This window comes from Amborella trichopoda, chromosome 12, assembly GCF_054954075.1.
Source record: "Amborella trichopoda isolate Santa Cruz 75 chromosome 12, AtrichopodaSantaCruz75HAP2 v2.0, whole genome shotgun sequence".
Taxonomy (NCBI): domain Eukaryota; kingdom Viridiplantae; phylum Streptophyta; class Magnoliopsida; order Amborellales; family Amborellaceae; genus Amborella; species Amborella trichopoda.
In genome coordinates, this window is record NC_142347.1 from 4,443,985 (window position 1) to 4,449,734 (window position 5,750).

At 32.3% G+C, this 5,750-nt stretch overlaps 1 long non-coding RNA gene across 1 annotated transcript; it reads right to left on the reverse strand.

Annotated features, from left to right (window-relative positions):
- Positions 1-2,239: 2,239 nt before the first annotated feature.
- Positions 2,240-3,767, reverse strand: LOC148779376 (uncharacterized). The gene is made up of 2 exons (XR_016046456.1): positions 3,610-3,767; positions 2,240-3,447 (listed from the first exon to the last, which is right to left on the reverse strand). It is a non-coding gene; the product is annotated as an uncharacterized LOC148779376 (long non-coding RNA).
- Positions 3,768-5,750: the final 1,983 nt, after the last annotated feature.

Consider the following 5,750-nt stretch of genomic DNA (forward strand, 5'->3'; position numbering starts at 1 on the left):
TGCATAGATCTGATAGGGGCGCACGTGATAAAAATAATAAATAAATATTTTCGGTGATAGACATTTACCAGAACACCCTTGAAAATATCAAGGGTATTTTGCTTATTTATATTTATGGGAAGTATTTGTTTTTTATTATTTCCAAGTTCACCACAAATTTATGATGGGACGTCTAAAATTTCATCCAAAAATGTTTGGTAGAAAAAAAAGAAAATAAAATAGTGTTTGGTGTGACATTGTAGCACGAACAATCGTAGCCATCGATGTTGAATCAAACGCCTAAGAAATGGGGTCACATATAACTTATATGTTGTTGAGGCCACACATAAAGTTTTCGCCTCTAAAATTCACGTTCCATAGTTTATCTTGTTGTTGGGCGCGGTTTCTTGCCCTATTTTATTGTTTTTTTTATATGGATAGATATGTTCAGTTACGTGCCATATGCATAGGTACTTCATTTGAAGAGAACAACTTACTGTCGCGTTTGGACATGGACACATACATAAATGACAGAGAACAAGAAGGGATGAAGCCGAAGGTCATTGGGATATTCCAACACTTGTATTGGGGTGTGAAATGGGTCGGGTCAACCCCTTGGATCTGATGGGTCCACCGATTGGGTTTCGACTGTGACCATGATAATGGACTTGACGAGTTGATTCTAGCTTGGATCCTATCAGATTGGGTCTGGTTCAGGTAAACCCAAATCAGTGTATATTGGTATAAAATATATAAGGAAAATACTTACAAACACTCACGAGTGAATTTTTATAGTTGTTCGCTAATAGTTTAACACCATCCAATGTCAAAGTTGCATTTGAATTTTAATATTTTTTCTATGAATTAGATTCATCTGAAAATTGGAGCGTATGTACATATAAAAACCACATACATAAGTAAAATATTAAAAATAATTCTCAACAAATAAATGATAAAAATATCCTTGAAATATTTATAAGAGTAAGTATTTATTTAAAAAACATGTTAATATATTCATATTTCTTACTTATTCCAATCTCTATCTTTTTTGGACCGGCCTGATTTTTCTCTCTTCAGGTGATCTGGCAGCTTTAATAGGAAAGGTATGACATTCACATCATGTGAATGCATTGAAGGGAGCACAATTTAGATAGAATTTAAAATCATCTAATGGCTATCAAATAGTTCTGTTTCTATATTTTTATTTTATATGATGACCAGTGGTTTAAAAATTCGCTTATAACTGGAAATTGAGCGTGTGCGTGTCTAAAGGAAGTCGACAACGATTTGTAGCGATAACTCAGCGGTCATGGTATACATGTCTAAAGGCGAACCGGCGACGTTTTGTAGTGATAACTTAGCGGTCATGTGTGCAGGTCTAAAGGCGAACCGGCGACCATTTTGTAGCGATAAGTCAGCGGTCACGGTGTGCATGTCTAAAGGAAACCGGCTACGATTTGTAGCGATAACTCAGCGGTCGTGGTGTGCATGTCTAAAGGCCAATAACTCAACAGTCATGTGTGAAGGTCTAAAGGAAACTGGCGACGATTTGTAGCGATAACTCAACGGTCATGGTGCGCATGACTAAAGGCAAATCGGCGACGATTTGTAGCGATAACTCAGCGGTCATGTGTACAGTTCTAAAGGCGAACCGACGACGATTTGTAGCGATAACTCAGTGTCACAGTGTGCATGTCTAAAGGCGAACCGACAACGATTTGTGGTGATAACTCAGCGGTCACGGTGTGTATGTCTAAAGGAAACCGGCGATGATTTGTAGCGATAACTCAGCGGTCATGGTGTGCATGTCTTAAGGCAAACCGGCGACGGTTTGTAGCGATAACTCAGTGGTTACGTGTGCAGGTCTAAAGGCGAACCGGCGACGATTTCTAGCGATAACTCAAAGGTCATGGTGTGCATGTCTAAAGGCGAACCGGCGATGATTTGTAGCGATAACTCAGATTTGGGCGTGTGCATGTCTAAAGGCCAACCGGCGACAATTTGTAGTGATAACTCAGCAGTCATGGGGGGTTCATAACTCGGCACGGGGTTCATAATGTGTTAACGCACACACATTAACAAGCAGCCACCACAAACAATTTATACCAATCAAATCTTCTCTAAAACTTCGATGTAGGATAATTCCCATTAAACGGTGTACGTGCAAATAAGGTATTGGTGCTCTCTCTCTCACTCTCTCATATGTATAATGGTGTATATGTATAAAGTAAATTACATACTTTATAAGCTCTCTCTGTCATTTGTATAATGGTGTATAAATTAAATATTTCATAAATAGATCTCTCTCTTATTCAATGACATCTATCAAATGAAATAGTTTATTTAAGAGAGAAAAATAACATTAACTCATACCACTTTAGAATTTATTTCTACATTGATAAACAAATATTTTCTTTCATTTATTTTAATTTATGTACATTATAAATTATGTGATGCATTATTTTTTCTTATAGTTGTCAATAATACATTTTAAATTAGATGTTATTACAAGGTATTTTGGATTTGTTATTATTTGTATAATAAAATAACCATAAAATATAAACCAACAATTTCAATTTCGCTATATAACATTATAGTTAATTAGGTTGTAATAATTTTGGATTATGTTAGTTAGGTTGTAATAATTTGGGTTTTTTTTTAGCGAGTTAGGGTTTTCCGCCAATTCGAGATTTTGGTGGCCATTTTTTCATCGATTTAATCCATTCTTTATTGTAGTCCTTGTATGATTATATACTTCATCCACGATAATTCTATGATTTTTCTTTTGTATGATGTAAATTTAATGGTTAATATAAGTTCATACATAGAAAAACAATCTCAATATTCGCATATTGATGAAAAAAATGAAAGTTAATAATGTAGTACCCTGATTTCTTATTGGGTTCCTAAAAAAAAATATTTATAATGAATTTTAGCAATTTTTTTGGATTTGTTTTAAGGCTTAATCCGATCGGTTTGGCCGATTCCTAATCCGGATCTCCAATTTACCGTTCTAGATGGGTTTTGGGGGGTGCGCAATCCGGGGCACCGATCCATTTTTTAAACATAATGACTATATTTTTCTTAAATTTGGTAAGTAAATGTATTTTTATACCGTAGACAAAATAAAAATAATAAAATTATTTTGCCGAAAATAATTAGAATATCCCTTAATGTTTCATAAATATTTTGGTCAATTTTTGTTAAAAATATATTTTTTTTATTTTTCTAAGTACACCTATAGAATTGTATCTACTCACCAAATTTTAAATAAATATAATTTTTAAATTAAAATAAATAAATAAATACAAAACCATTTTATGGCCATTAGAAGTGGACCTGTTGAATCTCAATCTTTGGAAGTCCACTATGGACGTGGATTTTTGCAGAAATTTGGCAGCAATTTCTCAATAAAAGCACACATTCAATACCCCTCGGGCCAAACTGGAAATGCTTCATTTCATAATGCTACAAAAGGAAACAAATAAAAAGGAAATAAATATCATATTGAGAGAGGGCAAAAATTCTTATGTACAAGAACTATTGTAACTTAGGGACAATTTGGATACCTAGGAATATATTGTCCATAAAATATATTACTGACGTATATTTTACTGCGTAATACATTACCTGCAAATGGATTGTCACTGTTTGGGTAGTATTTAGATGGAACCTGAAAAATACATTATTACTGTTTGGCTATGTACAGAAGAAATATGGAAAATGCATTACCAACATTTTTTTTTTCTCTTTTTTGGCTTTATACCGAAGACATGGTTGAGCGTACAATCCCTATTAGTATGTAGCTTAAACTCTATAATTGCATCAGACATAAGAATTAGCCACACCTTTTGTATGGCTTTGCGTCTTGACTTGGAATCACATGTTTTCAAGATGTTAACAATTTGGAATAACATACTTTTATTATGATAAGCTATCATATTTTTTATGTTTTCTTTTCTTGTGCTAAAGCCATGGCAAATTCAAAAGAAAAAAAAAATTTGAAGAAATTTGGCTTGTAACCTAGAAGGCTTTATGACTAAATGAGATGTATTGGAGGACAAACTATATTGGGGCATTGGAGGAGATTGAAGAGGTAAATTAATTTAAAAAAGTTCTGAAAAAAAATAAATTTCAAATATGCTGCTTTGACGATTCTCTACGAGTGAACTTAAGTATTTCAAATTTATTAGCAAACAACACCAAAAAAGAAAAAATAAGGCCAAAAAAAATAAATAGACTGATCTTAGCCGAGAACCCAAATCCGTATTGTTTGCAGAATCCAAAAAATAAATTTTGGATATCTGGAATGAGAACCCAAATCCATTTTTTTTTGGAATAATAACTATTGGTTGTAGAACCCAAAAAAAAAAATTTTGTATATCTGGAAATAAACAATAGCTAGGTTTCAAATTTTGAGGTTTAAATATATATGTGATTCGATTTCCAGAGAGAGATATTTGATTTTTAAGGTTTAAATATATGTGTTTGTTCTAGATTTTGAGGTTTAAATATATGTGATTCGGTTTCCAAAGGAAGATATTTAATTTTTGAGGTTTAAATATACGTGCGATTCGGTTTGTAAAATGAGATATTGGTTGTTATCACAGTTCTCCGATTAGCCGTCCAGCGCCTAATAGATTTTTTTTTAATAGATTTATTGATTTTTAGGGAAATCTCGGATAATTTTTTCCATTTCTTTACCATTAAAGTTAATCTATATTCATTTGCAGGTTCCCAAACGGCTCCTTAGTCTCATTCAATTGTCCACATAACAAATGAAAGAATAAAAAAAATGAGAGATTTGAATAAAAAAATGAGAGATAAAATGAATAGATCCTAGTAGTTTCCCATTCATTTGATCTTGAGTCGATCCCATTTCCCCTACTACTGATGTGCTAACAGTTTGAAGCTGATTCTCCAGATACTCCTCGAGATACTTCTGCATCGGCCATAACGTTCACCCCATATACTCTAGGATCAGAGTAACATGCACTTTCTTTCTCCATTGTTCACTCAATATACTTTCTCCAATATCTTTTTGATAGAAAAAAATAATAATTCAGCCATTTAAGATCAAATCTAATAAAGTGGCGACTACATTATAGCTAAAGACTATCATTTGATTTAATTCTTTTTATATAATAACCGCTTTTGACTCCCTATTAGAAAACTAGAAATCAACCAACCAAATTCACTGTAACTCAATAACCAATCAAAGAAAAAAAAAATATTTATATTGTGGAAAATATAGAAACCTCAAGGTTACGAACAATATTTTCTTTAGTCTAATGTGTATACCCATATTAAGAAAGTAGTTCATTACCTATGTTAGTTCTTTAGTAGTACACAACTTTGTTCCTAGACATCAATACAAGTTTCTATATTTTCCACACATATTAATGCAAGAAGGATCACTTTCTTTTCAATAACCAACTAAAACCAAGCTAAAGAAATCAACCAAACAAACTCATAATTATGTAATCTGAACATTCACTTCTATCCAAATACTCACAAAAACAAAATGGAAAATAAACAAGAGAAACCATTCGTTAAAAATCTCTCCTCATACAAGAATTTCCATTTTAAAAAAAGAATTATAGTTTAAATAAGAATTCCCGCAAAAACAGGGAATTTTAGTTAAAACAAAAATTCCTGAGAAAAATACAAAAGTAGAAAAAAAGAAAAAAAAAAAAGAGGGGTGTGTTCAATTTCTTGAAATCTTTTTTTACAATGTTAATTTCTGAAAATCTATCATCATAACTTTTTTC